General features: G+C 46.5%; 1 protein-coding gene and 1 long non-coding RNA gene across 5 annotated transcripts in view; one reads left to right on the top strand and one right to left on the bottom strand.

Moving 5' to 3' along the window:
• The window catches only part of unc5db (unc-5 netrin receptor Db), a 751,148-nt gene that overhangs the window by 160,618 nt on the left and 568,994 nt on the right, over window positions 1-21,536 (bottom strand). The gene's annotated exons all lie outside the window — the stretch shown is intronic.
• On the top strand, window positions 11,538-19,814 carry LOC117511068. The gene is made up of 3 exons (XR_004560875.1): window positions 11,538-11,847; window positions 13,563-13,565; window positions 19,803-19,814. It is a non-coding gene; the product is annotated as an uncharacterized LOC117511068 (long non-coding RNA).

Here is a 21,536-nt window from a genome sequence, read left to right as displayed (position 1 = left end):
GACTCTTTCTCTCCGATTGTTCTGTCTGAGTTATTTTCATTAGTTACTTCATCCAAACCATCAACATGTTTATTAGACCCCATTCCTACCAGGCTGCTCAAGGAAGCCCTACCATTATTTAATGCTTCGATCTTAAATATGATCAATCTATCTTTGTTAGTTGGCTATGTACCACAGGCTTTTAAGGTGGCAGTAATTAAACCATTACTTAAAAAGCCATCACTTGACCCAGCTATCTTAGCTAATTATAGGCCAATCTCCAACCTTCCTTTTCTCTCAAAAATTCTTGAAAGGGTAGTTGTAAAACAGCTAACTGATCATCTGTGTTGTGTGGGCCGCTGAAGAGGAGGTACTGCTGGCCCACCACCACCAGAGGGCGCCCTGCCTGGAGTGCGGGCTCCAGGCACCAGAGGGCGCTGCCGCATCATGGGAGTAGCCTGGGTGACAGCTGTCACCCATCACCAGACACAGCTGTTCTACTCAGCACCGAGGTATATCAGGAGGACGGCGTCTCCACCTCAGTGCCGAGATATCGCCTAAGACCACGGTAGTATTCTCTGCAGTTATACATTGCATCATCAGCTAAGACTGTTAAAACCTTTTTCAGGACTGGTGACTACTGAAAACCTCATTCTTTGGATAAGTACTCACCTTCCTGCTATACTTTGCCAAGAGGTGGAGGCGGCTTCTCCCCTCTCTGTTACTGGGTGCGTTCATCCACTCCTGTGTGTTGTTGCTCTCTCCTGCCAGCAGTACCGGATCCGACGAGCGGAGGCAGTGGCCACCTGGGAATTCGGGACTTGGCGGTTCCAGTATTTCCAGGGTTCGGTGGCAGAGGAGATCTGGGTGGTTCCGGTTCGACTGGGACAGACGTCTCCTACCTTCGAGCCTGCCCACACGACACCAGCGGATTCGACCCCAAATTGTGTTTGTTGTATTACTCGTGCTTGTTTCAGTAGTAAATCTTGTTATTTACTCTCTCCATTGTCTGTTCATTGCGCCCCCTGTTGTGGGTCCGTGTTCCTACACTTTCACAACAATCTGCAGAGGAATGGTCTATTTGAAGAGTTTCAGTCAGGTTTTAGAATTCATCATAGTACAGAAACAGCATTAGTGAAGGTTACAAATGATCTTCTTATGGCCTCGGACAGTGGACTCATCTCTGTGCTTGTTCTGTTAGACCTCAGTGCTGCTTTTGATACTGTTGACCATAAAATTTTATTACAGAGATTAGAGCATGCCATAGGTATTAAAGGCACTGCGCTGCGGTGGTTTGAATCATATTTGTCTAATAGATTACAATTTGTTCATGTAAGTGGGGAATCTTCTTCACAGACTAAAGTTAATTATGGAGTTCCACAAGGTTCTGTGCTAGGACCAATTTTATTCACTTTATACATGCTTCCCTTAGGCAGTATTATTAGACGGTATTGCTTAAATTTTCATTGTTACGCAGATGATACCCAGCTTTATCTATCCACGAAGCCAGAGGACACACACCAATTAGCTAAACTGCAGGATTGTCTTACAGACATAAAGACATGGATGACCTCTAATTTCCTGCTTTTAAACTCAGATAAAACTGAAGTTATTGTACTTGGCCCCACAAATCTTAGAAACATGGTGTCTAACCAGATTCTTACTCTGGATGGCATTACCCTGACCTCTAGTAATACTGTGAGAAATCTTGGAGTCATTTTTGATCAGGATATGTCATTCAAAGCGCATATTAAACAAATATGTAGGACTGCTTTTTTGCATTTACGCAATATCTCTAAAATCAGAAAGGTCTTGTCTCAGAGTGATGCTGAAAAACTAATTCATGCATTTATTTCCTCTAGGCTGGACTATTGTAATTCATTATTATCAGGTTGTCCTAAAAGTTCCCTAAAAAGCCTTCAGTTAATTCAAAATGCTGCAGCTAAAGTACTGACGGGGACTAGAAGGAGAGAGCATATCTCACCCATATTGGCCCATCATTAGTGATCGATCTCTGCTCCCCTCCACAGCATGTCTTTTTCCTGGTTCTCTCCCTCAGCCCCAACCAGTCCCAGCAGAAGACTGCCCCTCCCTGAGCCTGGTTCTGCTGGAGGTTTCTTCCTGTTAAAAGGGAGTTTTTCCTTCCCACTGTAGCCAAGTGCTTGCTCACAGGGGGTCGTTTTGACCGTTGGTGTTTTACATAATTATTGTATGGCCTTGCCTTACAATATAAAGCGCCTTGGGGCAACTGTTTGTTGTGATTTGGCGCTATATAAATAAAATTGATTGAAATTGATTGATTGATTAATGTGAAGTATTATAAAAGCAGTTGATGTTTCAACAGCTTGACAGTGACATTTCAATGTGTCTGCCTGGTTGGCTGCCATCTTGTTGTGAAAGTGTAGTGACACGGACCCACAACAGGGGGCGTAAATGAACGGACAATAGAAGGAGTTAAATTTGAACACTTTACTGTTGTGAATGCCACAACCACACACAGCAGATTATCGAATAAATACAAAGTCAATGGATAAAGGTGTCATGTGGGCAGGCTCGACGATAGGAGACGTCCGTCTGGAGAAGAACCGGAACCACATGATTTCCTCCGCCACCGAACCCGAAGGATACTGGAGCCGCCAGGTCCCGAGTCCCTCAGGTGGCCACCGTCTCCGCGTGTCGGATCTGGTACTGCTGGCGAAGAGCAAAGACAGTCAAGTGTGGGTGTGTGTACACCCAGTAACAACAACGGTGGGAATTCCACCTCCACCTCTAACACACACTCGTGCAGCGTCTGTCTATTCACTTATCTGGCGGAAAGCAGAGCGAAGCAGTCGCGGCCCACGCAGGTCCTCCGGGGAGACAGCTGAAACAACGTATCTACTGGAATTAATATCGGAATATTCAGGCTGAGAGTGTTACCTCCGTAGAAGAACGATATCTCGGCGACATGGTGGAGGTGTCATCCTGCTTTTATCCGGGGTGAAGGGCAGATGATCGGTGACAGCTGTCATAGTTGATGCGTGACAGCTGTCACCTCGGCTGTTCCTGTGAGGCGGCAGCGCCCTCTCGTGCCTGAAGCCCGCACTTCAGGCAGGGTGCCCTCTGGTGGTGGGCCAGCAGTACCTCCTCTTCTGGCGGCCCACACAACAGGACCCCCCCCCCCTCAACCAGGCTTGTCCGGGTGGCGACGGTAAAAATCGGCCAGGAGGGCCGGGTCCAGGATGAAGCTCCTCTTCACCCAGGTGCGTTCTTCGGGTCCATACCCCTCCCAGTCCACCAAATATTGGAAACCCCGGCCCATTCGACGGACGTCCAGGAGCCAGCGCACTGTCCAAGCTGGCTCCCCGTCGATGATACGGGCAGGAGGCGGCGCCGGACCGGGTGTACAGAGGGGTGAGGTGTGATGTGGTTTCAATCTTGAAATGTGGAATACTGGATGGATCCGCAGTGAGGCCGGGAGTTGGAGCCTCACTGCGGCGGGACTGAGGACCTTGAGGATCTTGAAGGGCCCTATGTACCGGTCCTTCAGTTTGGGGGAATCCACCTGGAGGGGAATGTCCCTTGTGGATAGCCACACCTCCTGCCCAGGCCAATATGCGGGGGCCGGGGACCGTCGACGGTCTGCATGGGTCTTTGCCCTCGTGCGGGCCCTCAACAAGGCCAAACGGGCGGTGCGCCACACCCGACGGCATCTCCACAGGTGGGCCTGGACCGAGGGTACACCGACCTCTCCCTCCACCACAGGAAACAAAGGGGGCTGGTACCCCAGACACACCTCGAACGGGGAGAGGCCGGTGGCAGAGGACACTTGGCTGTTATGCGCATACTCGATCCAGGCCAGGTGTTCACTCCAAGCCGTCGGGTGTGCGGATGTGGTACATCGCAGGGCCTGCTCCAGCTCTTGGTTAGCCCGTTCAGCCTGTCCGTTGGTCTGAGGGTGATACCCAGACGAGAGGCTCACGGTGGCCCCCAGCTCCCGGCAGAAACTTCTCCAAACCTGCGAGGAAAACTGGGGACCACGATCTGAGATGATGTCTGTTGGTATCCCATGCAGACGTACGACATGGTGGACCAGTAGATCCGCTGTCTCCTGGGCCGACGGGAGCTTCAGGAGGGCCACGAAGTGGGCCGCCTTGGAGAACCGGTCCACTATCGTGAGGATGGTGGTGTGCCCCCGGGACGGCGGGAGGCCCGTGACGAAATCCAGACCAATGTGGGACCAGGGGCGATGAGGCACAGGAAGCGGCTGAAGGAGTCCCTGTGCCTTTTGGTGGTCCGCCTTGCCCCTGGCGCAGGTGGTGCAGGCCTGGATGTAAGCCCGGACGTCAGCCTCCAGGGACGCCCACCAGAGGCGCTGCCGGACCACTGCCACGGTCCTACGCACCCCTGGGTGGCAGGAGAGCTTGGACCCGTGACAGAAGTCCAGGACGGCAGCCCTGGCTTCTGGTGGGACATATAGTCTGTTCTTTGGCCCTGTTCCGGGATCCGGGCTCCGTGCCAGGGCCTCCCGGACGGTCTTCTCCACGTCCCAGGTAAGGGTGGCCACGATAGTGGACTCCGGTATGATGGGTTCCGGTGGATCCGACAGCTTGGTTTTGACTTCATGTTCATGCACCCGGGACAAGGCATCCGACCTCTGGTTCTTGGTCCCGGGGCGGTAGGTGATTCGGAAGTCAAAACGGCCGAAGAACAGTGACCAGCGGGCTTGCCTGGGGTTCAGCCGCCTGGCGGTCCTGATATACTCCAGGTTCTGGTGGTCAGTAAAAACCGTGAATGGCACTGACGCTCCCTCCAACAGGTGTCTCCACTCCTCAAGAGCCTCTTTCACCGCTAGGAGTTCTCGATTGCCCACGTCATAGTTCCGTTCTGCTGGGGTCAACCTGCGGGAGAAATAGGCACACGGGTGAAGAACCTTATTGGTCTCTCCGCTCTGGGATAGCACGTCTCCTATCCCTGAGTCAGAGGCGTCCACTTCAACCACAAACTGCGACTGGGATCGGGCTGCACCAAGATGGGTGCAGTCGAGAAGCGCTGTTTCAACTCCTTGAACGCGGCATCGCACCGATCCGACCAGGTGAAGGGAACTTTTGGTGAGGTCAGGGCTGTCAGGGGGCTAACTACCTGACTATACCCCTTAATGAACCTCCTGTAAAAATTTGCGAAGCCGAGGAACTGTTGCAGCTTCCTACAGCTCGTAGGTTGGGGCTAGTCTATCACCGCCTCAACCTTGGCCGGATCCGGTGCGACGGAGTTGGAGGAGATGATAAACCCCAGGAAGGACAAAGAGGTGCGATGAAACTCACACTTCTCGCCCTTCACAAACAGCCGGTTCTCCAACAACCGCTGCAGGACCTGACGTACATGCCGTACATGAGTCTCAGGGTCTGGAGAAAAAATGAGTATATCGTCCAGATACACGAAGACGAATCGGTGCAGGAAGTCCCGCAAGACATCATTTACCAAAGCTTGGAACGTCGCGGGGGCATTAGTGAGGCCGAACGGCATGACCAGGTACTCAAAATGACCTAACGGGGTGTTGAATGCCGTCTTCCACTCGTCTCCCTTCCGGACCCGAACTAGGTGATATGTGTTCCTAAGATCCAGCTTTGTGAATATTTTGGCTCCATGCAGGGGGGTGAACACCGAATCCAACAAAGGCAACGGGTATCGGTTGCGAACCGTGATCTCGTTCAGCCCCCGATAATCAATGCATGGACGAAGACCGCCATCTTTCTTGCCCACAAAAAAGAAACCAGCTCCCATCGGGGAGGTGGAGTTCCGGATCAGCCCGGCAGCTAAGGAGTCCCAGATGTAGGTCTCCATTGATTCGCGCTCAGGTCGTGAGAGGTTGTACAGCCTGCTGGACGGGAACTCCACGCCTGGAATCAAATCGATGGCGCAATCATACGGACGGTGCGGGGGAAGGGTGAGTGGCCGATCCTTGCTGAAAACGTCAGCAAGATCGTGGTACTCAACCGGCACTGCCGACAGATTGGGAGGGACTTTGACCTGCTCCTTAGCCTGGGAACCGGGAGGGACTGAGGATCCTAAACACACCCGATGGCAGGTCTCGCTCCACTGTACCACCACCCCGGACGGCCAATCAATCCGGGGATTGTGTTTTAGCATCCATGGGAACCCCAGAATCACACGGGAGGTAGAGGGAGTCACAAAAAACTCTATCTCCTCCCGACGATTCCCTGACACCACCAGAGTTACTGGTAGTGTCCTGTGTGTGATTAAAGGGAGTAGGGTGCCATCTAGTGCTCGCACCTGCAATGGTGAAGGAAGCGCCACCAGAGGGAGCCCTACCTCCCTGGCCCATCTGCTGTCTAGCAGATTCCCTTCTGACCCTGTGTCTACCAGTGCTGGGGCCTGAAGGGTTAAATCCCCGCTAAGGATTGTAACTGGGAGCCGTGTGGAAATATGTGTATGTCCCACGTGAATTTCTTGGCCCACCCTAAGCCCAGGGGTGGGGGCCTAGGGGCGGGCGTTGGTGTTTAACCGTTCGGGGCAGTCTCTTAATTGGTGCTCAATTGAGCCGCAAACACGCCCCGCGGGGAAGCCTCCTCTGTCTAGTCGGTGGTCTGAATGTGGCCCTGCTTGTGTCCATAGCTTCGTCAGCAGGGGGAGCTGTAGCCACACGGGGCGTAGAGGCCATGGAGCGTGGGAAGGGCGGACCTTTTTTGGACCCGGAAGGAAGAGGGACGGCGCGTGCCCGGCCACGCTCCTCGTCTCGTTCCCGACGGCGTTCCTCCAACCGATTGTCTAACCGTATAACAAGGTCGATAAGCCCATCTAATTCCCGCGGTTCGTCCTTAGCCACCAGGTGCTCCTTCAGGACCGACGACAGTCCGTTTACGAAGGCGGCGCGGAGCGCAGCGTTATTCCAGCCGGACCTCGCAGCCGCAATGCGGAAGTCGACTGCATAAGCGGCTGCACTCCGGCGTCCCTGTCTCATTGACAGCAGCACAGTTGAAGCGGTCTCTCCCCTGTTAGGGTGATCAAACACGGTTTTGAACTCCCTCACAAACCCAGTGTACGTATGAAGGAGCCGTGAATTTTGCTCCCAAAGCGCCGTAGCCCAAGCGCGTGCCTCTCCTTGAAGCAGATTAATTACATAAGCTACTTTACTAGCATCAGACGCGTACATGACGGGACGTTGTGCAAAGACGAGCGAACACTGCATGAGAAAGTCCGCGCACGTCTCCACACAACCTCTGTACGGCTCTGGGGGGCTTATGTATGCTTCAGGGGATGGTGGGAGGGGTTGTTGAACGACCACTGGAACATTCATATCTTGCACAGGGTCGGCAGGAGAAGGAGCTGCAGCAGCGCCCAGAGCGCTCGCTGCCACCTGTGCGGAGAGAGCCTCCACCCTGTGGTTCAGGAGGATGTTTTGTAAGAGTAGAATGGGAGGCAGAGCCTTCAGCTTTCAGGCTCCTCTCCTGTGGAACCAGCTCCCAATTCAGATCAGGGAGACAGACACCCTCTCTACTTTTAAGATTATGCTTAAAACTTTCCTTTTTGCTAAAGCTTATAGTTAGGGCTGGATCAGGTGACCCTGAACCATCCCTTAGTTATGCTGCTATAGACGTAGACTGCTGGGGGGTTCCCATGATGCACTGTTTCTTTCTCTTTTTGCTCTGTATGCACCACTCTGCATTTAATCATTAGTGATTGATCTCTGCTCCCCTCCACAGCATGTCTTTTTCCTGGTTCTCTCCCTCAGCCCCAACTAGTCCCAGCAGAAGACTGCCCCTCCCTGAGCCTGGTTCTGCTGGAGGTTTCTTCCTGTTAAAAGGGAGTTTTTCCTTCCCACTGTAGCCAAGTGCTTGCTCACAGGGGGTCGTTTTGACCATTGGGGTTTTACATAATTATTGTATGGCCTTGCCTTACAATATAAAGCACCTTGGGGCAACTGTTTGTTGTGATTTGGCGCTATATAAAAAAATTGATTGATTGATTGATGTTTTGCTCGGTCATCTGATCCAACCGAGCCGTAAAGGCGGTGAGGATGTGCTGCAACTCACCAATCACGTCTCCTGCAGACGCCTGTGCACCCTGCTCTCCCATTGGCCGTTCAATCGCTGGGTGACGCCCCTCGGAGTCCATGACGTTGGCCGAGATATCCTGTTGTGTAAGTGTAGTGACACCGACCCACAACAGGGGGCGTAAATGAATGGACAATAGAAGGAGTTAAATTTGAACACTTTACTGTTGTGAATGCCACAACCACATGCAGCAGATTATCGAATAAATACAAAGTCAATGGATAAAGGTGTCATGTGGGCAGGCTCGACGATAGGAGATGTCCGTCTGGAGAAGAACCGGAACCACACGATTTCCTCCGCCACCGAACCCGAAGGATACTGGAGCCGCCAGGTCCCGAGTCCCTCAGGTGGCCACCGTCTCCGCGTGTCGGATCTGGTACTGCTGGCGAAGAGCAAAGACAGTCAAGTGTGGGTGTGTGTACACCCAGTAACAACAGTGGGAATTCCACCTCCACCTCTAACACACACTTGTGCAGCGTCTGTCTATTCACTTATCTGGCGGAAAGCAGAGCGAAGCAGTCGCGGCCCACGCCGGTCCTCCGGGGAGACAGCTGCAACAACGTATCTACTGGAATCAATATCGGAATATTCAGGCTGAGAGTGTTACCTCCGTAGAAGAACGATATCTCGGCGACGTGGTGGAGGTGTCATCCTGCTTTTATCCGGGGTGAAGTGCAGATGATCGGTGACAGCTGTCATAGTTGATGAGTGACAGCTGTCACCTCGGCTGTTCCTGTGAGGCAGCAGCGCCCTCTCGTGCCTGAAGCCCGCACTTCAGGCAGGGCGCCCTCTGGTGGTGGGCCAGCAGTACCTCCTCTTCTGGCGGCCCACACAACACATCTAGTGCCCAAAGCAGTTATGTGGTGCCGTGGGTGCATCTACAGACAAAGTCAACATGCTGTATGACGGTGCATGTATTATAACATAATACATACAAAACTAATTCATGCATTTATTTCCTCTAGGCTGGACTCCCTCTCTACTTTTAAGATTAGGCTTAAAACTTTCCTTTTTGCTAAAGCTTATAGTTAGGGCTGGATCAGGTGACCCTGAACCATCCCTTAGTTATGCTGCTATAGACTTAGACTGCTGGGGGGTTCCCATGATGCACTGAGTGTTTCTTTCTCTTTTTGCTCTGTATGCACCACTCTGCATTTAATCATTAGTGATCGATCTCTGCTCCCCTCCACAGCATATCTTTTTCCTGGTTCTCTCCCTCAGCCCCAACCAGTCCCAGCAGAAGACTGCCCCTCCCTGAGCCTGGTTCTGCTGGAGGTTTCTTCCTGTTAAAAGGGAGTTTTTCCTTCCCACTGTCGCCAAGTGCTTGCTCACAGGGGGTCCTTTTGACCGTTGGGGTTTTTACGTATTTAACTGTTTGTTGTGATTTGGCGCTATATAAATAAAATTGATTGAAATTGATTGATTGATAACATGCATGGCATTATCATGTATAATACAGAGTAACAGTCCTCATATAATTCTCCAGAAAACTGCAGGAAACAGAAGTTGCAAACACATTTTTCATTAATAAACATAAATGTACAAGGCACTGCATGGATATCCCTCATCATAGCCGCTCTTGGTGAGTGGACATTAGCCCTGTAAGCAGATATTTGATCACTGTGAAATTTTCTCCCCTGCGGGCGAGTATAGAACGATCTGATTATCGCTTGAGTGTGCATCTTTAAGAATGGTGCAGCAAAAATGGAATGGCAGTGGCGAGATGAAAGAAGTTAATGAAATGTACCTCAGGTTGAATACCTTGAGGGATAGGTTTGGAATTGGACCTCTGATTAAAAATCAGTCAGAAGGAGAGGTAATGCAAAGAGACAGGGTCAGGTCCAAAGACTCTTTTGCTGCTCTGTGTTCCAGAAGCTCCAGCAGCAGCAACATTTAAGAACGTTGTTAAGCGATTTTTCCCTCTTCTGGCGACACCCATACTTGAAAATGGTGCTTATGTGTTCACTAACACCCCACTATGAAGGTATCGTCTTGACCCAGAGAAAGCACAAGGCATATGAAAAGAATGTTAAAATGGCTAGTTGGTCGTATGTCCATCCGATGGGTGACGCATCATTCGACCGGTTTATGCTGCCACACATCACAGACAGTTCTAACAGTTCTAACAGACCATGTTGTGACACTGATGCACACAGCCAGTCCCACCATCTCAGTATGGACTAACATCAGGTAGGAACCTACTGCCCAACCATCACTGTCGTATGTACTAGAAATAAGTAGCAGGAGCACAATTCAGATGTACTTGGCTGGTAAATTTAAATATGATCAATCTATCTTTGTTAGTTGGCTATGTACCACAGGCTTTTAAGGTGGCAGTAATTAAACCATTACTTAAAAAGCCATCACTTGACCCAGCTATTTTAGCTAATTATAGGCCAATCTCCAACCTTCCTTTTCTCTCAAAAATTCTTGAAAGGGTAGTTGTAAAACAGCTAACTGATCATCTGCAGAGGAATGGTCTATTTGAAGACTTTCAGTCAGGTTTTAGAATTCATCATAGTACAGAAACAGCATTAGTGAAGGTTACAAATGATCTTCTTATGGCCTCGGACAGTGGACTCATCTCTGTGCTTGTTCTGTTAGACCTCAGTGCTGCTTTTGATACTGTTGACCATAAAATTTTATTACAGAGATTAGAGCATGCCATAGGTATTAAAGACACTGCGCTGCGGTGGTTTGAATCATATTTGTCTAATAGATTACAATTTGTTCATGTAAATGGGGAATCTTCTTCACAGACTAAAGTTAATTATGGAGTTCCACAAGGTTCTGTGCTAGGACCAATTTTATTCACTTTATACATGCTTCCCTTAGGCAGTATTATTAGACGGTATTGCTTAAATTTTCATTGTTACGCAGATGATACCCAGCTTTATCTATCTGTGTGGAGAAAAGATTATGTTGTTTTGCCCCTGTCTTAAAATAACCCTAATGATGTACTTGTTATTATTACACTGAATTTGTTTTTGTAGCCACTAACGACTGGGAGTGAAGCATGCTGGGGTCATTCTGAACTGGGAGTGAAGAGCTGGGGTCATTATGTTTTTGCAAGAGGAAATAACTTTCAGATGCCTGTTGATTAAAGGAATTATGTGCGCCAGGGAGTTTGAGATGGCCACTCACCCTCCCTTCGCGCACACACTAGAAAAGAGGGGGCAGAGCCATGCTCCGATAGAGTCTGCTGTGGGTTACGTGCGAACGCCCAGCCGGTTGACAAGCGCACTCTGCCGAAGGTGTTGGCTCTCCACCTTAAAGGCGTCACGGTAAGAGAGAAAGAGATATTTTATGCGCTGCAACCACTTGTGTTTGATGTAACTGCTTTTGTGGGGAATAAATATACGCCTGTTTGTTCTAGCAAAATGCAGTCTGTGTGATCATTTCTGTGTGCCGATCTGACCGAACCTTGTTTCAAAACATTTTTGGCGTTGTCGGCAGAATAAAGTGCGTTCAGACTACACACAGAAATGTTTTGTTTTAGAAGGGGGAAAGGAGATGTGGAGGAGGCATCTCAACAGGAAGAAGTGGTCCCGGGGTGGGATGGGATTACTTTTAAAGAAATATGCCAGCTTCTACGGAGACGCGGGGGACGCCCTGGGCCGTGGACTGGAGCATTTCCCACCGCGACACCATCGGTTTTATGTGAGATGTTAAAGCGGGTGGAGGTTAAAACGAAAGCTCCATTGGGAGGTATTTTAGAGATGATGTGGATTTATGCGGAAGCTTGGAAGGAGCGAGTCTTAACTTTAGACACAGTCCGTTCGTCAGAATGTGCTAAGTCACAAAAAGTGACGAAGTTAGAACAACAGGTAAAACAGTTGGAGGGACAGTTAAAGGCGTCATGGTAAGAGAGAAAGAGATATTTTATGCGCTGCAACCACTTGTGTTTGATGTAACTGCTTTTGTGGGGAATAAACATACGCCTGTTTGTTCTAGCAAAATGCAGTCTGTGTGATCATTTCTGTGTGCCGATCTGACCGAACCTTGTTTCAAAACACTATCCATGAAGCCAGAGGACACACACCAATTAGCTAAACTGCAGGATTGTCTTACAGACATAAAGACATGGATGACCTCTAATTTCCTGCTTTTAAACTCAGATAAAACTGAAGTTATTGTACTTGGCCCCACAAATCTTAGAAACATGGTGTCTAACCAGATCCTTACTCTGGATGGCATTACCCTGAGCTCTAGTAATACTGTGAGAAATCTTGGAGTCATTTTTGATCAGGATATGTCATTCAAAGCGCATATTAAACAAATATGTAGGACTGCTTTTTTGCATTTACGCAATATCTCTAAAATCAGAATGGTCTTGTCTCAGAGTGATGCTGAAAAACTAATTCATGCATTTATTTCCTCTAGGCTGGACTATTGTAATTCATTATTATCAGGTTGTCCTAAAAGTTCCCTAAAAAGCCTTCAGTTAATTCAAAATGCTGCAGCTAGAGTACTGACGGGGACTAGAAGGAGAGAGCATATCTCACCCATATTGGCCTCTCTTCATTGGCTTCCTGTTAATTCTAGAATAGAATTTAAAATTCTTCTTCTTACTTATAAGGTTTTGAATAATCAGGTCCCATCTTATCTTAGGGACCTCGTAGTACCATATCACCCCAATAGAGCGCTTCGCTCTCAGACTGCAGGCTTACTTGTAGTTCCTAGGGTTTGTAAGAGTAGAATGGGAGGCAGAGCCTTCAGCTTTCAGGCTCCTCTCCTGTGGAACCAGCTCCCAATTCAGATCAGGGAGACAGACACCCTCTCTACTTTTAAGATTAGGCTTAAAACTTTCCTTTTTGCTAAAGCTTATAGTTAGGGCTGGATCAGGTGACCCTGAACCATCCCTTAGTTATGCTGCTATAGACGTAGACTGCTGGGGGGTTCCCATGATGCATTGTTTCTTTCTCTTTTTGCTCTGTATGCACCACTCTGCATTTAATCATTAGTGATCGATCTCTGCTCCCCTCCACAGCATGTCTTTTTCCTGGTTCTCTCCCTCAGCCCCAACCAGTCCCAGCAGAAGACTGCCCCTCCCTGAGCCTGGTTCTGCTGGAGGTTTCTTCCTGTTAAAAGGGAGTTTTTCCTTCCCACTGTAGCCAAGTGCTTGCTCACAGGGGGTCGTTTTGACCGTTGGGGTTTTACATAATTATTGTATGGCCTTGCCTTACAATATAAAGCGCCTTGGGGCAACTGTTTGTTGTGATTTGGCGCTATATAAAAAAATTGATTGATTGATTGATTGGTACCATCTTACCTGTCCTTTGACGTGGATGTTTACGGATGATGCGTATGTGCATACCCACGTATGCAATGAAAATTTCGATAGTGCATTAGCAGATTCATAAAATGTTTCCTGAAACTTTAGAAATGCATGTTTGCACAATGCCAAAGTTTTCATGTATGTCTGCTAACTTCTTTGAATTTTCCAGGGAAGGTATTCATCTTCTTTGGTTACTAGGCTTCAGCTGCATGATGGGATAATGTAGTGTAGTCCATTTGCACACGATGGAGGTAGTAGATCATCTAGGTACTGTTCAACAGCTGTAAAATGCATAGTGCATAGCCTATGGACTGTGATGTACTGCTTTTTTATCTACTATATATTAAGGCGGTATGAGTACTAGGATGCAGTTAGTGTCTCTTCAGAACTCACCAATCATGGGTCAAAGAAAGCCAGTGACAAACCATACACTTTGATTATATTTCTCACAAGCTCTCCAGTTAGCCTTCATTTGCCCTAATCTGTTGATTTTAATGAGCTACACTTTTTTTCAAATGCTTTGCTTGCTTCTTACCAGTATTTCAGGAGTATTTTCCTTGGTTACCCTCGCAACAATTTAAAACCCTATTTTTCCGCATAATAGTTTGCAGTTTTTCCTGGTTACCATGATGACCATTCACAGTGCATCGAGAAAGTTTTCACAGCGCTTCACTTTTTCCACATTTTGTTATGTTACAGCCTTACTCTAAAATGGATGAAATTCACTTTTCCCTCAAACGTCTACTTGCAACACCTCATAATGACAACATGAAAAAAAGTATTGAAAATTTATTAAAAATAAAAAAAACTAAGAAATCACATGGACATAAGTATTCACACCCTTTATTTTCCAATACTTTGTTGATGCACCTTCAGCAGCAATTACGGCCTCAAGTCTCATTGAATATGATGGCACAAGCTTGGTGCACCTATCTTTGTGCACTTTTGTCCATTCCTCTCTGCACCACCTCTCAAGCTCCATCAGGTTGGATGGGGGGTGTCTGTGCACAGCCATTTTCAGATCTCTCCAGAGATATTCAATTGGATTCTGGTCTGGGCTCTGGCTGGGCCACTCAAGGACATTCACAGAGTTGTCCTGAAGCCACTCCTTTCATATCTTGGCTGTGTGCTTAGGGTCATTGTCCTGCTGAAATACAAAAAAAAAAAAAAAAAAATCACCCCAGTTTGAAATCAAGAGTGCTCTGGAGCAGGTTTTCATCCAGGATGTCTCTGTACATTGCTGCATTCATCTTTCCCTCAATCCAGACTAGTCTCCCAGTTCCTGCTGCTGAAAAACATCCCCACAGCATGATGCTGCCACCACCATGCTTAACTGTAGGGATGGTGTCTGGTTTCCTCCAAACATGACGCGTGGCATTCACACCAAAGAGTTCAATCCTATGCCTTGGGTGTGGTTTCTCCGACCAACTGATTCTGCTCTTTTTCTCTGTCCGAGGTGCGGAGGGCAACGCATGGGAGTGGAGTCTGTGGACAACAGGATGCTGGACTAACCATAAGATGCCATGCCTGAAGCTGCTACAGCAGATGCTGTTTTGATTTCCTGTTTTCTGTTTCTTTAGCTTTGTAAAACTTTGTAAAAACCTTGTAACTGTTAGAATGGACTTAAGCAGTGGTTCACCCCTCTGAGTCTGGTCTGCTTGAGGTTTCTTCCTCAATATCATCAGAGGGAGTTTCCCCTTACCACTGTCCCCTGTGTGCTTGCTCAAGGGGTTGGTAAGGTTAGACTAGGTTTACTTGTGTAAAGGACCTTGAGGCAGTTTTGATGTGATTTGGCGCTGTGTAAAATTAAATAAATTGAAAAAAAAAATCTTTGTCTCGTCAAATCAGAGAATTTCGTTTCTCATGGTCTGAGAGTCCTTCAGGTGCCTTTTGGAAAACTCCAGGCAGGCTGCCATGTGCCTTTTAAGAAAAGAGTGGCTTCCATCTGGCCACTGTACCATAGAGGCCTGATTGGTTGATTGCTGCAGAGGTGGTTGTCCTTCTGTAAGGTTCTCCTCTCTCCATAGAGGAATGCTGGAGCTCTGACAGAGTGTCCATCAGGTTCATGCTGACCTCCCTGACTAAGGCCCTTCTCCCCCAGTCGCTCAGTTTAGACGGGCGGTCAGCTCTAGGAAGAGTCCTGGTGGATCTGAACTCCTTCTATTTATAGATGAAGGAGACCACTGCACTCATTGGGACCTTAAAAGAAGAAATGTTTCTGTACAATTCCCCAGATTTGTGACTTGAAACAATCCTGTCTCAGAGGTCTACAGACAATTCCTTTGACTTCATGCTTGGTTTGTGCTCTGACATGCTGTCAACTGTGGGACCTTATATGTAGACAGGTGTGTTTTTCCAAATCATGTCCAATCAACTGAATTTACCCCAGGTAGACTCCAATCAAGTTGTAGAAGCATCTCAAGGATGATCAGTGGAAACAGGATGCACCTGAGCTCAATTTTCAGCTTTATGGCAAAGGTTGTGAGTACTTATGTGAGTACCACAGCATGTCTTTTTCCTGGTTCTTTCCCTCAGCCCCAACCAGTCCCAGCAGAAGACTGCCCCTCCTTGAGCCTGGTTCTGCTGGAGGTTTCTTCCTGTTAAAAGGGAGTTTTTCCTTCCCACTGTAGCCAAGTGCTTGCTCACAGGGGGTCGTTTTGACCGTTGGGGTTTTACATAATTATTGTATGGCCTTACCTTACAATATAAAGCGCCTTGGGGCAACTGTTTGTTGTGATTTGGCGCTATATAAAAAAATTGATTGATTGATTGACTTATGTAGTCGTGATTTCTAAGTTGGTTTTTTAAAGTTATTATTAAATTTTGCACAAGTCTAAAAACAAACAAACAAGATAAGGGAAAACCTTTTTCATAATGTCGTTATGGGAAACTGTGAGTCGTATTTTGAGGAAAAAAAATGAATTTTATCCATTTTGGAATAATCCTGTAACATAACAAAATTTGTAAAATGTCAAGTGCTGTGAATACTTTCTGGGCGCACTGCATATATCCAATTAGCCTTCATTTGTCCTAATTTGTTGGTTTTAATGAGCTACACATTTTTTTTTCAAATGCTTTGCCTGCTTCTCAGCAGTATTTCAGCAGTAATTTACGTGGTTACCATTGCAACAATTTAAAACCCTACTGTTAGACATAATTTCTCTGCAGTATTGTTTGTAGTTTTTCCTAGTTACCATGATGACCATTTATAACCTATGCTACTGTATAAATTACATTTCTTATGCTTTAACATGAAAGATTTATTAGGTTTGTAATATATATAACAATACTTTTGACATATATATATATATATATATATATATATATATATATATATATATATATATATATATATATTTTATTTTATTTTTTTTAAATGATGATATAAATCACAGTTACATATAGTTACAGTGCATCCAGAAAGTATTCACAGTGCTTCACTTTTTTAATTTAGTTCCAAAAACATACAAGTACATTAGAATTAGTCTGGCCGCTTGGGATTTCTTTTGATAATCAAAAAATAAATAAATAAATGCCTCTGGGAGTCTTTCCTTATCACTGTCACCAATTTGGTCATGGGCTGGGTTTGGTTTAAACCTTGCTTGTGTGTAGCACCATGGGAAGATTAATGTTGTAATTTGGCACTGTATAAATAAACTGAAATGAAATTAAACTGAACTAACTCCTTCATGAACATGATTACTGTTGACGCAGATTCAGTACAATATACTTAATTAATGGATTAATCTTTTATTCAATTCAAGGTAATGACTGGATGTCATTGGTACCTGGACCCGATTTCATAAAGCAGTTGAATATGTTAAACTTACTTAGTCAACTACGGTTAGTCGACCAACATTATCCGTCTAGTCACCGTTTCACATCGACGGCTAAACTTGCAGATTAGTTGTCCTTAGTTGACGACTTTTATCGGCATAACAACCTCGAAAGCACCGTTGTTAAGAAACGGCACCAATGTGTGACAACTTTGTTTCTTCCGGGTCAGTCATTATCATGAACTATCCCTCCTTTGTTTCGTGAACTGTTTTTTTTTTTTTTACATTTACAGACACATGCGGAACTGCAGAACGACATGCTTAGCTCTTAACCTAGCAGTTCTTCTTCTACACTTCTGTCAAGCCTTTTTTGTGCACACAGTGCTGCTCAGCGTAACAGTGATGTCCGGTGCCTGACATGAGAAATGTCACAAACACAACATGCCAGTCATCCCCTGCTGCAACCAAGGCCAAAAGCGGAGGAAGCTCTCCTTTTGAAGGAATACGAGCAATGTAGGGCTGCTGTTGAGGGTTCCATCAAGTGTTGGTACATGATTGCCGCTATTTTTGAGGTAAGACACTGACGTTTTTTCAAATAAAATAAGATTATCCTCCTCTGTACCAGACTAAAAACTTTAATTGGGTAATGCGAAACTTTAGCTGACTAAGCGTCTTTTGCAATGCCTAATGTCAAAAAAATTATTCAACTAAGTGAGTTTATTCAACTAAACAAGATTAGACTGCTTCATACCGTCTCTTTGGAGGATCACTGATCAAAACGTGTAGAATCATAGCTGCTTCTAATGCTTGGTACACCTGTTGCTACAACTATTTGCGCACACCAGCACCTGAAAGAGTGTGTGCGCTGTGCGAGCTCATCGAACCCTCTCGCGTCAGGTGTCGACCAAATTCCAACTGACACGCACAACCATCTAACATTGCTTGCATTGCACTTACAACCCAAATTCCAATGAAGTTGGGATGTTGTGAAAAATGTAAATAAAAACAGAATACAATGATTTGGAAATTCTCTTCAATCTATATTCAATTGCATACACCACAAAGACAAGATACAAGGTCTATTAGAAAAGAAACCGACAGTTTTATTTTTTAAAAAACTATATGGATTTGAATCACGTGTGATTACATCAGCCAAGCTTGAACCGTCGTGCGCATGCGTGAGTTTTTTCATGCCTGTCGGTGACGTCATTCGCCTGTGAGCACGCCTTGTGGGAGGAGTGGTCCAGCCCCCTCGTCGGATTTTCATTGTCTGAGAAGTTGCTGAGAGACTGGTGCTATGCTTGATCAAAATTTTTTCCAAAACTGTGAGGCACATCTGAGTGGACATCATTCGAGAAATTCAGCTGGTTTTCGGTGTAAATTTTAACAGCTGATGAGAGATTTTGGATTGTTTCTATCGCTGTAAGGATTTCCCACAGAGCGGGACGTCGCGCAGCGCTCCGAGGTGACATAGTCATCCTGTTTCAAGCTGAAAACCTCCAAATTTAAGCCTCTGTTGACCCAGGATGTCGTGAGAGAACAGAGAACTTTCAGAAGAGGTCGGAATCAGCAGTTTATCCGGACATTCCACTGTTAAAGGAGATTTTTTTTAATGAAAGACGTGCGGACGGATTGGAGCGTCGGCTCGCAGCTGGCTCAGCGCGCCCGCCACAGGAAAAACACCTCCGTGTTGATAACCATTTGTAAAATCCAGGCGGCTTTTGGTGGCTTTCAGTTGAGTGAGTATCTGAGAAATTGTTTAACAGCAGGGCATGTTCCAACTTGTCCTTAAGGCTTCCAACGGAGGTGTTTTTCCTGTGGCGGGCGCGCCGCGCTGGCTGCAGTGCCACCTGAGGGATGGCAGGTCACGGGCATTCAGTGTTTGTTTTCGGCCTTGCCACTTACGTGTAGAAAGTTCTACAGATTCTCTGAATCTTCTGATTATATTATGGACTGTAGATGATGGAATCATTAAATTCCTTGCAATTAAAAGTTGAGAAACATTGTTCTTAAACTGCTGGACTATTTTTTCACGCAGTTGTTCACAAAGTGGTGATCCTGGCCCCATCTTTGCTTGTGAATGGCTGAGACTTTTGGGGATGCTCCTTTTATACCCAATCATGACACTCACCTGTTTCCAATTAACCTGTTCACCTGTGGAATATTCCAAACAGGTGTTCTTTGAGCATTCATCAACTTCTGGGGGCCAGAGCAGGTGACATTGAAGGAAATTTGAAACTGCTGGCTAAGGCTAAGCATAAATTTGATAAGATTGTAATTCACGTCGGCAGTAATGACACCCGGTTACGCCAATCGGAGGTCACTAAAATTAACATTGAATCGGTGTGTAACTTTGCAAAAACAATGTCGGACTCTGTAGTTTTCTCTGGGCCCCTCCCCAATCAGACCGGGAGTGACATGTTTAGCCGCATGTTCTCCTTGAATTGCTGGCTGTCTGAGTGGTGTCCAAAAAATGAGGTGGGCTTCATAGATAATTGGCAAAGCTTCTGGGGAAAACCTGGTCTTGTTAGGAGAGACGGCATCCATCCCACTTTGGATGGAGCAGCTCTCATTTCTAGAAATCTGGCCAATTTTATTAAACCCTCCAAACCGTGACTATCCAGGGTTGGGACCAGGAAGCAGAGTTGTAGTCTTACACACCTCTCTGCAGCTTCTCCCCCCCTGCCATCCCCCCAATACCCCATCCCTGTAGAGACGGTGCCTGCTCCCAGACCACCAACAACCAGTAAAAATCTATTTAAGCATAAAAATTCAAAAAGAAAAAATAATATAGCACCTTCAGCTGCACCACAGACTAACACAGTTAAATGTGGTTTATTAAACATTAGGTCTCTCTCTTCTAAGTCCCTGTTAGTAAATGATATAATAATTGATCAACATATTGATTTATTCTGCCTTACAGAAACCAGGTTACAGCAGGATGAATATGTTAGTTTAAATGAGTCAACACCCCCAAGTCACACTAACTGTCAGAATGCTCGTAGCACGGGTCGAGGGGGAGGATTAGCAGCAATCTTCCACTCCAGCTTATTAATTAATCAAAAACCCAGACAGAGCTTTAATTCATTTGAAAGCTTGACTCTTAGTCTTGTCCATCCAAATTGGAAGTCCCAAAAAACAGTTTTATTTGTTATCTATCGTCCAGCTGGTAGTTACTGTGAGTTTCTCTGTGAATTTTCAGACCTTTTGTCTGACTTAGTGCTTAGCTCACATAAGATAATTATAGTGTGCGATTTTAACATCCACATAGATGCTGAGAATGACAGCCTCAACACTGCACTTAATCTATTACTAGACTCAATTGGCTTCGCTCAAAATGTAAATGAGTCCACTCACCACTTTAACCATACTTTAGATCTTGTTCTGACTTATGGTATGGAAATTGAAGACAACAGTGTTCCCTGAAAACCCCCTTCTGTCTGATCATTTCTTAATAACATTTACATTTACTTTAATGGACTACCCAGCAGTGGGGAATAAGTTTCATTACAGTAGAAGTCTTTCGGAAAGCGCTGTAACTAGGTTTAAGGATGTGATTCCTTCTTTGCTATGTTCTCCAATGCCATATACCAACACAGTGCAGAGTAGCTACCTAAACTCTGTGAGTGAGATAGATTATCTTGTCAATAGTTTTACATCCTCATTGAGCACAACTTTGGATGCTGTTGCTCCTCTGAAAAAGAGAGCCTTAAATCAGAAGTGCCTGACTCCATTGCATACTCACAAACTCGCAGCTTAAAGCAGATAATCCATAAGTTGGAGAGGAAATGGCGTCTCACTAATTTAGAAGATCTTCACTTAGCCTGGAAAAAGAGTCTGTTGCTCTATAAAAAAGCCCTCCATAAAGCTAGGACATCTTACTAGTAAGTCCCTTCGGCTGCTCCCTTGTTTGCACTTGGGGTCACCACAGCAAATCCAAGGTGGATCTGTTGTGTGGGCCGCCAGAAGAGGAGGTACTGCTGGCCCACCACCAGAGGGCGCCCTGCCTGAAGTGCGGGCTTCAGGCACGAGAGGGCGCTGCCGCCACGGACACAGCCGGGGGTGACAGCTGTCACTCATTATCTCTTGACAGCTGTCACCCATCTACTCTACAGCATCTCACTCCATAAAGACCAGACGTCATCTCCACCTCGTTGCTGAGATATCGTACTTCTATGGAGGTAACTGTCTCTGCCTGTATTAATTGATTCTAAGAGCTATTGTTTTGCAGCTGTCAACCAGAGGACCGGCGTGGGTCGCGACTGTTTCGTCCTACGTCCGTCAGATACGTGGTTAAACAGACGCTGCACGAGTGTGTGTTAGAGGTGGAGGTGGCATTCCCACCGTTATTGTTACGGGGTGTACACACACCCACACTTGACTGTCTTTGTTCTTCGCCAGCAGTACCAGATCCGACAGTCGGGGACGGTGATCACCTGGGAATTCGGG

Source organism: Thalassophryne amazonica, chromosome 5 (genome assembly GCF_902500255.1).
Source record: "Thalassophryne amazonica chromosome 5, fThaAma1.1, whole genome shotgun sequence".
In the NCBI taxonomy this organism is placed as follows: domain Eukaryota; kingdom Metazoa; phylum Chordata; class Actinopteri; order Batrachoidiformes; family Batrachoididae; genus Thalassophryne; species Thalassophryne amazonica.
The sequence above is the reverse complement of the archived record's forward strand: the minus strand, read 5'-3'. Positions and strand labels throughout refer to the sequence as shown.